Source organism: Elephantulus edwardii, unplaced genomic scaffold (assembly GCF_000299155.1).
Source record: "Elephantulus edwardii isolate Elephantulus edwardi_28Jun2011 unplaced genomic scaffold, EleEdw1.0 scaffold00090, whole genome shotgun sequence".
NCBI classification, from domain to species: Eukaryota; Metazoa; Chordata; class Mammalia; order Macroscelidea; family Macroscelididae; genus Elephantulus; species Elephantulus edwardii.
In genome coordinates, this window is record NW_006399840.1 from 12,389,879 (window position 1) to 12,402,674 (window position 12,796).

Below are 12,796 nucleotides of genomic sequence, written 5' to 3' on the forward strand. Positions count from 1 at the left end.
GGAGCTCTGGTGGCCTAACTGGTAAAGAGTTGCACTGACAACCCAAAGGTATATGGTTCAAATCCAACTGCTAAATGAGAGAACAATAGCTAATATCCTCCAATATGATTTACAACATCTGAAAACCCACTGAAGGGACAATTTAGAGTTAGTTCCTACTCAGTATTGATGAGTTGTGTTTGTGTTAATATCTCAAAGTATTCTTAAGGAAAAAGAAACAGATGAAGTGAAGTACAAGTTCCATTTGCACTAGCCACCTCCTCTAGCAATCCTTTGTTCTAATTTCCAGCACTGAGTAAGTTCCTATCCTTTTGTCTTAGTAGCTGATGTCTTCTCTTTGTGTAATGTATGCCAGTAACTCACAGATCACTTCCTTGACCTTTTGAATAAATTCCCTATATATCTTAGCAATACTCAACTTGTATATCTTATAAATAACTGAAAATTATTCTCTCACCTTTCCCATACCTGTTTCTCCAGCAACTTTGCCCATTTTAGAAAATCACAATATCACTAATCTAGGTCTTGAGCTAAAACTTCACTAGTCATTTTCCATTTTTCTCTTTTCCCAACACATCCAAAAATGTGCCTACTCTACTATCAAAATATCTGCTGAATTTGAGTTATCTCTTAACCCCTCTGGTATTACCTGAACAAGAATAATAATTCTTTATTTCCTGTTGTCTTACTGTTTCCATGGTTTCCTATCTTTAATCTCTTATAAGTCATCTTCCAAAACTTCAGCCAAATTATGTCTCTCCCATGATTGTAGACAACAGTTTTTTAAAAAAAAATTAAAATCTTGACTACATCTTGCAATAACTTCACTATTAATTTCAAGTACCTGATTCAGTGTACCTCAATAAACCCACAGCAGTTTTCCGTTGTTGGGTTGTTGTTGTTTTTAATTTATACTGGCTTACTTACAAAGTTCATTTACATTGTTTCTCACACTGGATCTTTCCCTTTCCTTCACTCACCCCTCCCTACACCAATCAAATTGTGTGACACTATGATTAAACCTCCCTTAGATCGCCATGCACCTTCTGCAATGATGGTCTTATACAATATTAGTCTTTATGAGATTAAGTTAATTCACTTAGCATAATGCTTTCCATTCCCTCCCATGTTAAGCAGTAATTTACAAAATCAGCACTTTTGTGTGCTGCATAGTATTCCATTATGTGAATGTACCAAAATGTCTCAATTCATTCCATTGTGGTCAGGCATTTAGGCTCTTTCCGTGTTCTTGCAATAGTGAATAATGCTGCTATCAACCTTGGAGTACAAGTCCCTATTTGTGTCTCAGTTCTCATTTTCTCAAGATATATTCCAAGCAGTGGAATAGCTGGGTGATATATAATTCCTATGTTCAGCTTTGTGAGGAAGTTCCAAACTGCCTTCCAGAGTGGTTGTACCATTTTATAATTCCACCAACAATGCATAGGAGTTTATATCTTACCACATCCTCTCCAACATTTATTATTTGCTGCCCTTGTTAAACTTTGCCGCTACTACTGGGTAAGACGGTTATCTTATTATGGTTTTGAATTGCATCTTTCTTATTGCCAGTGATTTTGAGCATTTCTTCATGTGTCTGTTGGCCATCCGAATGTCCTCCTCTGTGAAAAGTCTTTCCATATTTTTTGCCCATTTTGTAATTGGATTATCAGCCTTTCTTCTGAAAGCACTGTAGGATTCTGTAAACTTCCATTATGAGACCATTGTCTGAGATGGTATTTATGTTTGTTTGTTCCTGGAATCAGAAGGTTACTTAGCAACATGATGGAAAAAATTTTAATGAACAGAGAGATTGAATCTTTAGAAGGCTCCATTCATCAATTTCATCCTCTTCAGATTGTGCATCTCTGGTTATATTTGGCAGTCCCTTTATACTATAGACTAGGCCTTCTGATCTAGGTCCCAGTTTGTCTCTTATAAACTTTATGGTTTTGGACTTTATTCTTAGATCTCTGATGCACCTTGAGCTGATTTTTGTGTATGGTGTAAGATGAGGATCTTGTTTTATCTTTCTGCAGTTAGCAGTAGCAGTCTAAATTAGTTACAGATTGAAAAAAAATTATAACTTTAAAAAAGTTTAACTTTTTTACTTTTTTGTTGTTGTTGAGTCCACTGAGTCAAAATTGACCCATTCTGACTGTGGATTTTCAGACGCTGATAATTGCACGAAAGGAGATTGCTCATTTTGCTCCCATAGAGCATGTGTTCAGGATTACAATTCAGTTTCTTACCACAACGACACCAGAGCTCTCTTTCTATGTACTATGTTTTTGTTGTTGTTGTTGTAATGTGCTGTAGAATTGCCTGCAACTCATAGTGATCCTTATGTACAACAGCCCTAAACCCTGCTCTATCCTTTACCAATCTTATTGTCTCTGACACAACTACCTTCATTACCCCAGTCATTACCATCTCATCGACGGTCTTCCTCTCTTACACTGTCCTCCACTCTCCCAAGCATGACATCCCTCTCCAAGGACTGGCCCTTCCTTGCAATATGTCAGATGAAACTTCAGAATCCTTGCCTCCAAGGAGCAGCTTTGCCTCACATTCTCTGAGCCTGTTTTCTTTTCCAGCTGTCCACAATATATTCAATATCCTTTTTGAGCACCACAGTTCAAAGGCATCAATTCGCCTTCTATCATCCCTAGTCATTGTCCAGTTTTCTAATGCATAGCAAATAATAGCAAAGACTATGGCCTTGATCAGGGACACCTTATTCTCCAGACTGACATCATTGCTCTTCAGTACTTTGGAGATGTGCCCGGCAGCAGACTTTCCCAATGTAATTCATCTTTTCATTTTCTGGTTGCTGGTGCCAAGAGAGTTGATTGTGGAGCCAAGCAAACTAACACTATTAATAATCTCAATCTCTTCACCATCTATCATGGTGCTACTAATCTGTACAGTGGTGAGGATCATTGTTTTCTTGATGTTCACCTTCAACCCATATTGAAGGCTGCAGTCCTTGACCTTCAGTAGCAAGTGCTTCAGGTCCTCCTCAGTTTCAATAAACAGGGTTATGTCATCTGCATAATGCAGATTGGTGTGTCTACCTTCAATTCTGATGCCACATTTCTCCTCATAGATCCCAGTCTCCTGAATAGTCTCTTCTCCATAAAGATGTAAAAGATAGGGAGTTAGAACACATCTCTGGCATACACCCTTTTCAATTTTGAACCATGCAGTACTTTCCTGCACTGTTCTGATGATTCCCTTCTGGTCCAAGTATAGACTCCACATAAGTACAATCATGTGTTCTGATATTCCCATTCTTCTCAGAGTCAGCCACAGTTTGTTGTGATCCACACAGCCAAATGCCTTTGCATAGTCAAAGAAACACAGACAGACATGTCTTTGGTAGTCTATGCTTTCAGCCAAGATCCATCTAACATTAGCTGTTATATACCTAGTACCACAGCTTCTTCTAAACCCAGCCTACACTTCAGACAGTTCTCTGTTGATGTGCTGTTCCAGTCATTTTGTAGTATCAGTGAAATTGTTTGATAATTTCCACACTCTGTCAGGTCACCTCTCTTTGCAATGAGAACAAACATAGAGCTATACATAAATATCTTTTCTATGGAATTATATATTTTGTTTTGTATATGTGTCACCATCTACATGTGTGATACTCTATATTTATTTACAATTCCTGGAGACGAAAGAAAACCTAGGTATCAGAAGAAGAGTCAGTCTGAAATAAGAGACTTTAAAAATGAAAGTTGTATGGTAAAACACGTGTGGAAACCAAAAGTAAGCAAAGAAACTTTTATTGTGGCTCTCAGGCTCTTGGGCAAGTTTCTCTAACCTGGGCTGAAAAGAGAGGGAGAGACAGACTTGCAGGACAGGTTAGAGAAGTTCACACATGGTGTGAAGAGGAATTGGCCATTTAAAAGACTTGAGGAGGAAGGGGCCATCTTCTGGCAGAGGAAGTAGTCTTATAGCTCACTGACTGGCTGTAGCTGCCAGCTCTAGTTGTGGCACCTGATCATGCTGTTAAATGGGCAGTGTCTTAGCAGAGGAAGTAGTCATAGAGCATGCTGATTGACTGTGGCATTTGTCAACGAGGTTGGTTGCTGCACAGGAGTGAGTCAGCCCTGCAGGGCCAGTCATACCATCCTTTTTTTTTTCTTTTTTTTGGTTATACAGGGGTGATATATTTTCTCTGGCTACTTCCTACTGAGAAGTGTCTTTGTGTGGATGGGGGAGAAAGTTTAGGATACAGTTTGCTAGGCAGCTGGGCATGAGGATGGAGTAACATCTGGTCAACTACAACATGAGAAATTTCACAGATAAGCGCTTGCAAAAATTTTAGTAGGCATGGTACTATTAATAACAATAAACAGATTATTAGTAATAGACTAATTATTATATTAACTCTTCCACAACTTTCTCGGAGCCTTTTTTAAAAAAATTATTTTTACTTCTTTCTGTTCTGGGATTCTAATTATGCACATGTCATCTTTTTCCAAGTCATTAACAGTGTTTGCCACCACCACCCTGATTTGGATCCTAATGGAATCTTTCCTCTGCTTTAACTCATCTCAGAGTTGGGTCAGGGTACCCAAATTTTCTTCAACTAGGCTTGTTTCATTAATAACAACATTGTTCTCTGAGAAACAAACAAGTTCCATCTTTGTTTGTGCACCAGGTCTAAGGCTCCCCTGTTTTATAGAATACCAGGGCCAAAGAGTTAATTTGGCATTGGAGGGAAGCTAAAGAGTTATCAGAGGCATCTAGGGATATTTAGAGTTTTCACTACAGAATGGTTGAGGTCTAAGTAGTGACCTAGACCACCACCAGCTAGACCCACTGTATCTACAGATGATGCAAGAGAGATACCAGCTATAACTGGGAGAAACATAGCTCTTTGAGTTCTATGTTGGTTGGCAGGTGTGAGAAGGACAAATAAACTTTTTGAGGAACTAAAACATCTGGAATGCATGGAAAGTGGGAAAGACATTTTGATAGTTTTATACAATATATTATTACACCAAAAGAATCCACCAGGGGGAGCATGTAGAATTGAAGATAATAATAAGGTAATATTATAAGGTGGAGGTGGTGTGTTACTTGAGACATAGAAAAAGGAAGAGTTGGAGTCAAGCTCTTTGCAAAAAGGGAAATTTCTGTTAGAGGGAGTTTGGAGGATGAGGAGGAGGATGTATAAAAAGACATAGGCAAGTGAATTGCAAGCAGACGTGAATGTTCCAGGAAAGCAAAAGGAAAGCAACCAATGATATTGTCAATGCTTGTATAATTAAGAAAATCTGATGGGTTAGTGGAAGCCAGGGAAAAGGGTGAGGAGCATTGAAGGTTAAGGCTGAATCTAAAGAAGATTCTTGCTCAAGGATATCTTCTGATATATCAGCTAGCTGTTGGATAACTTCTAGTATTTGATCTTGAGGGTAGCTGAGGGGTAAGGGTCTTAGAGCCATTTATACAGTTTAGTGTCTACCCCATGTAGCCACCTGCTATCCTAGGGGTTACAGATGGTAAACATGGATGATCCTCAACCTTTAAGCACAGGTTTTGGGCTCTTTCTACCTTCAATGATTGAATGGATTTTACATGATGAGTAAGGACATCTGCCATAGGTGTCTGGCCATTGTTTGCAATAATCATGTATCTGGTAATAAAGGAAGCAAATAGCTGGAATAGAGAATTCATAAGTTAAGGATTTTAAGGACTCGTAGTATTTAAGGGTAATGTGAATGGGAGTTCAGCATCCCTCTGGCTGATAGTCAACTGTGGCTGCATAATGGCTGTGAGTGATGATATTTTCAGTCTAGTTTTCCTGGATATAAAACTTCCACATGGAGGCAGTGATTTTACTTGAACTTGTCTGGGGAGGTAAGAGGAGAAAGATGAAAGCAAGGAGAAGAGTAAGTGAGAATTTTAGTGAGTCATAACCTGGTGGGGGTCAGTTGGGTCAATGTCCATTCAGCGGCAGTTTCAGGTTCTTCAGGTGACCATTTGAAGTGGGAAACATGATACCACAATGAGGCACCTAGGAGCTTGGCCACAAATGGATTTGTTAGGATGACTATATGGGGGCCAGACCAGCGAGGGTGAAGGGAATTAGGGTGGAGGTCTTTAAGAAAGACTGAGTCACCAGGCTGTAAAGGAGGAGTGAGTGTTGAACCAGAGGATGAGGTGATTGAGGGAAGGGACCTGTCGACCTTCTCACACAGGAGCTGCCGCAGTAAGGTGAGGTAGGGAAGATAAGATGCTAGTGGAGGGGGTTTCAGTGGAAAGTTATGGGTTAAAAGGAAGGGACAGACATAAACAATCTCAAAGAGGATTATCCCTGAAGGTGAACTTGGAGCAGTGCATAGGCGAGCTAGGGCCAGGGGAAGTAGTGTAGACTAGGAGAGCTTTACCTCAAGGCTGAGTTTGGTCAGCTTGTCCTTTAGAAGGCTGTTTGCCTGGTCTACTTTTCCAGAGGATTAGGGATAGTATGGTATGTGTAGTTTCCAGATGATGTTGACCATTGGTGGACAACCTGTGAGACAAAAGCTAGGCTATTGTTGGATTGAATATTGAGTGGGTAAACCAAAGTGAGAGAGGATCTGTTCAATTGAAGTTGGTGTGACTACATCAGCAATCTTGCAGACAGTGGGGAATGCTTCAGTCCATCCTGAAAAGTTGTCTACTATGGTTAGGATGTAACCCCACTTTTTGTGTCTAGGCATGTGAGTGAAATCAATTTGCCAGTTGAGACCAGGTAGATGGTCTCTCATCTGGTAGGAAGGAAACTGGGGTTGGAGCTGAAATGTTACAGCAGATGGAGCAGCAGGAGTGGACTAGTTGTATTTTTGCAGTGAGAGAAGGGATAGAGATAGAAGTTGGAGAAAGCACAGGAGGCCTTTAGGTTCAACATGGAGTGAATAATGGATATTGGTGAGGATAGAGGTAGACTGGGATTCAGGTAGAGCAATTTGATTACCAAGAAAGATCCAACCTTGAGGTATGATGTTTCCTCCTTTTGCCCATAAGATGTCAGTTTCTGATAGAGAGTATGTGCGACTGATGTCTGCAGTAAGAAATAAGACTGGAGCAGTGGATGAGGAGGGATAAGTGAGGCCTTGAGCCATAACATCTACTTTGGTGGTTCCCATAGTGACAGGAATAGAGAAAGACTGGTGTTCTTTGTGGTGCACAATAGCTACCTCAGCACAAAGGAGGAGAGCTTTCAGTAACTTAGAGATTAAGGTAACATTGACAACAGGGATCCTTTAGTTGTAAGAAATAAGAAGGAGTCAGGTTGTAAAGGAACAGTAAAGAAGACATCCTTAAGAGGAAGGATGGTGAAATGTGTGATTTCAGGAGGTATATGAGAAAGCAAGGTGTAGGGGTTAGGGGCTACTGGGTGAATGGGGAGGACAGCCTCATTAATAAGGCATAGGTCCTGGACAAGCCTGTAAGCACTTGAGGGTTTGTACACTGGCAAGATGGGAGTGTTAAATGGGGAGGTGATAGGTATTCGAAGGCATTGGCTGAGGAACCTGGTAATAAAAGGGCGGGTTTTATGAAGATGAGATTTTTGAGATAGGAAACTGGTAGCATGATGGAAATTTAGTAGGATTTTTAAGATAGATACGAACAGGTGTATGGTGGTAGGCTACTACTGGCTTTGAGGTATCCCAGACAACAGGATTAACGATATCAGGAGGTAAAGGGTAGTCAAAAGTAGAGGATGTTGATAGGTGAGAAATTAGCAGAAGAAGAAGGGGGAGTGGAGCCCTAGAAAGATAGAAATACTGGCACAGAGATTTTGGAGAATATCCCTACCTAATAGAGGGGCATAATAGAGGGTAGGAAGGCATAACTAAAAAGAATTTTTGAGAAGGGGATTTTATCTAACACACATGGCCAGGGAGGAGTCTTGAGTGGGTAAGTAGACTTTCCATCAATTCCCATAACCACAATCTGGGAAGGAGTTATGGTACCTTAGAAGGTGGGGAAGACTGAGAAAGTAGCTCCTGTGTTTACTAAAAATGAAACAGACTTAACCACTACTGTTATAGTCACCCTGGGCTCAGGCAAGGGTAATAGGGGTCCTTGAGTCTGTGTAACCTCAGTCCTCATCCACTAGGCTGAGGAGCTCAAGAGGCAGGACCACTACGTAGCCATCAGCTTGTACTCCACTTTGAAGTGCAGAGGATGAGCTCAACACCAGGGGGCACTTGCTTAGCTGGTGGCCTGGTTGCTTGCAGGCTGGACAAGGCTTTGTTGGTGGCCAATGGCATGGGTATTGTGGTGTCCAATTACCTTCCAGGCCACACTTGAAGCTTGTGCTCATTGGAGTACGTTTTGAAAGGAGGTCCTGCTGAAGCCCCTTTCTACTTTGGGGCTATAAAGGCTTGAGTCTGGAGAGCTACCTTTTGATGCATCTGAGCCTGTTTTATTGCTTCAGCTCTGCCCTTCCTGGAATTAAAAACTTTAAAAGCCATGTTTACCAAATCGTGGATGGGTGTTTGTGGTCTGTTTTTAGCATTTTTGAGTTTGCTCTTTATGTCAGGTGCAGATTGTGTTATGAAATGGATGACTAAAACCATAGATCCTGGTGCAGTTGAAGGATCTAGGCAGGTGTACTGGGCTTCAGTTAGTCTATTTAAGAAGACTGTTGGATTCTCATCTGGCCCTTGTCTTATTTCTTGGTGTTTGTTGTAATTAATGACTTTCTGAGCGATGCCTTGCATGTCTGCTAAGAGACACTGAATCATATGGTCATGCCTGCACCTGCCTTCTTGGCCATGTTGATAGTCCCAGTTGGGCTCTGCATCTAGGACAGTTATTGCACCTATAGGCATTGTCTGATCTGTGAGGTTTGTCTGGTCTGCATATGTGCAGGCAGCTGCTGAAATGAGATCTTTTACATCAGGTGTGAGGGTAGAGGTGAGAATAATGTGAAGATCATGAAGGTAAAATCATATGCTTGCACTAGGTCATGGAATTCTTTATAGTAAAGAGTAGGGTTAGAAGAATAGGAACCAAGGCATTTTTCAATAGCAGACAAATCAGACAGAGAGTAGGGACCATGAGCACAAACATCTCCATTGGTGTCTGCAACTTCCCCTAGGGGGCAGAGTAACTCAGAAAATGGGGAAAGTGAACATCATTTAAATGGCAGGTCATGAGAATATGTATGAGAGCTAACAGGAGAAGAGAGACAGGGTACTGGAGTGGGAGGAGAAGATTCAGGTATGGAGGGGGTTGGTGATGAGATGGAGGCAAAGTGGTGAAATTGACTGTAAGGGGTGGGGAAAGCTAAATTTACAGGAGGATCCAGATAAGAGGGGCTAGGGTCAGAGGTTGGAACAGAAACAGGAGGAAAAGAAAGTGAAGGAGAAGAAAGTTTTGGATTTTTCTGAGCAAAAAAACACATGTGCAGTGGAACAGAATGAATAAAAGTCTGAGGACAGCGAAGGAGAGTGAGAAACACATGCACAGTGGAACACAGTGAACAGAGATCTGGGTGAAAGTGAAGGAGCCAAAGAACCTAGATATAGGGTACTTCTGAGTATTTACATAACTTGTGACAATAGCTGTCGAAGGCCATTAGAATCAAATTTAGACACTTGTGATCCCATCATCCACTCCATCCCTGAGCAATGTGTGGAGGGATATCAGGGCATCCCAATGAAAGAAGGATGGAAGGAACAGCAAGGCATCTGGGGCATCTCCACGGATACCAAGGCCCCTCTGAACTAGACCTGGTCTAGTAGAAATAGGAATCTCTGATGTGGCCACAATTACAGACAGGAACATGGAGATGGAGCAGAGAGGGAGGGTGGGAGGACCAGGTGGACTTACCACTGGCAGAAGAAGGCTGAACTCTTGAGGGTCCCAGTCTGAGGTGAAGGAATGCCCCAAGGGGTGCACATTCCTGCTGAATTTCATGGAACCAAATGTATGGTAAAACAGGACTGGAAACTGAAAGTAAGCAAAGAAGCTTTTATTGGGGCTCTTGGGCAAGATTCTCTGACCTGGGCTGAAAAGAGAGAGAGAAACAGAGAGACAGGTTTGCAGGACAGGTTAGAGAAGTTCACACATGGCATAAAGAGGAACTGGCCTTTTAAAAGACTTGAGGAGGAAGGGGCCATCTGCTGGTTGAGGAAGTAGTCTTATAGCTCACTGATTAGCTGCAGCTGCTGGTGCTAGTGATGACATCTGTAATGCTGTTAAATGGGCAGTCTCTTAGCAGAGGAAGTAGTCATAAAGCATGCTGATTGGCTGTGGTGGTTGCCAACGAGGTAGGTTGCCACCCGGGAGTAAGTCAGCCCCTTAGGGCCTATCAAAAATTATGTATTCACCCTGAAACAGCCCTACTGATGTAGTAATATGGGCATGCCTATAATCAAGTTTTGTAAATACATATCATGATAAGAGGTATCTTGAATGATTCAGGCAAGTTTCCTATAAAGCCCTAAATTTCTGCCACTTGCCCAGCCTCTTTTGAAGTGGTCTTTGTATAAGCTTACCAAGCTTCATATCACAAGGTTTCATTTGCGGTCTACAGCTGATAGGGTACTAAACACAGTCTTATCAAAGTCTAGTTGTAGTTTTCAAATGTCAAAGCATAGCTGTTTGTTGATTGTTAGAACCAACACATGGCTGGTACTAAACACAGTCTTATCAAAGTCTAGTTGTAGTTTTCAAATGTCAAAGCATAGCTGTTTGTTGATTGTTAGAACCAACACATGGCTGGTAGTGGATTTTTAGAAGCCGTAAATTGCATGGGAGGAGATAACTAATCTTTTGCCCACAGAGCAACTAGTGGATTCAAACTATATGCTTTTGGGCTGGCAGCTCAGTTTCTTATGACTACACCAGCAAACTCCCTAAAGTGTTGAGGTCATGAGGGTTTGAGGACTCATTCAGCTTCTCATTGTCAACTGAATCCATCAAACCTCTTAGGAAATGAACTCATAATATCTCTAGGAAATATTAGCATTTATAAAATAAGTCCAAAAACAAGTTAAATAATAAAATCACAACTAGAAACTTTTAAAATACCTTTTAATATTACAGAAGAACAGGAAAAGTATAGCCTGAAGAAAATAGCTAAGATGCCAGTCAAATTAAGAGTTTGGGCCTATTTTCTTTTTTGTTGTTGTTGTTACCCTGTCTTTCCAGAAAAGGACATGGGAAAGATCCAGAGGGCACCTAGAAAAACAGCGATCTGGAAAGACTGTAGTTTTTTATCTTTTTCAAGAAGTGCTTCAAATCTTCACTTTGCAAGGTTGTGCTATTTGCATAATACAAGTTGTTGATGGCCTTCCTCAAATCCTGATGCCACATTCTTATCCACATAGTCAAGTTTCTGAGATTATTTGTTTAGCATGCAAATTGAATAGGTATAGAGTGAAATGATAAAGCTCTGACATGCTTCAGGGTGGCTGGGTGGGTGTGAACTGTCAGCCTTTCCTTTAGAGCCAAGTGCTTGCCCATTAAACCATCAATATTTCTTTTATTTTTGTTATTGTGTGGTTAATTTTCCATCTCCTTTCCCTCCTGCTGCTCCAGGCCCTGCAGCCTTTCTCAGTACCTTCCCTCCCTATTTCACCTAATATCAGTACAGCATGAGCTAGAGAACATCTTCCTCCTGTGTTCCACACTACAGACAGATACTGAAAAGCTAACTGAGTAATGTCTTACATTTTTATTGTTCTTATTTCCTTTTCTCTCTTCTCATTTGTCTTTTCCTCTCCCCTCACTTCTCTTTTAGTTTTCTTTTTTCTGTTTTTTTTTTTTTTCATTCTCATGGGTCATTTTTATAATGCTCTGACAATAAACTGTTAACCTTCCTCCCCCATCAAAATTCTTTGGTTTCTGTTTTCAGCTTTCAAAAAAATACTTTGGCAGATTATCCAAAACCACTTTTTCCTCCTCTGTCTCTTACATACTCATCAAGTCTATATAGCATCTGCCCTTTTTATCTTACTTCTCCATCACTATTTTAACTCCCTCCCAAACCTAGACTGAAGGTGGCAAAGTGCCTTTATCTAGTTTTGTTTGCACATATATGGAGATCTCCACCTTCAAGATACCCATTAAATACTTTCCTCTACCTCCTGGATATAGGTACTGCATTTTCTTGAAACTTCAGGCTAATTATTTTGTCAAGTAGACTAAGAGCTCTCCTGTTCTTTGAGCAGATCACTTCCTTTAACTGGGAACATTTTTCTCATATGAAAATAATGTCTGAGGAAACAATTTTTAAAGGATATGGTTATTATTTCCTGTGAGTGAGTGGTATATCTTTTGATAACTTATATAATGTGGAATTAACACATAAACCTCATGAGAACAGAGATCACAGTTTTCAGTTTGGGGTAGAATTATAGGTTACAAAGGTAATCTGATAAGTTCTGGGTCTCACTCTGATTCTTCATTGTAAAAATGATTTTCAGTCATCTAAATATGGTAGCTATGTTGATGCTGATAGCAGTTTAGTAAGTAAATATACCTATACTTGAGGTACAACAAAGATGCCTGTACTTAATAATCATGACTGCTAACCACAGGTTGTCCAACAAGAGACAACTCAAAAGAAAGACCTGGTGATCACTTCTCAAAAATCTGTCCCTGGACGTCTTGTGGAACTTAGTTCTGGTTTTACATATGGCTTGTCAAGTACGGGAGAAAATTTGACTGCATCTGCAAATACTTATCCTCACCAGCCCCTGTTAATCATTAGTATACCTTTGTCCCCATTCATTCACTGATTCTAGAATTGTTGTTGTTGTTGTTGTTATGTGCCGTC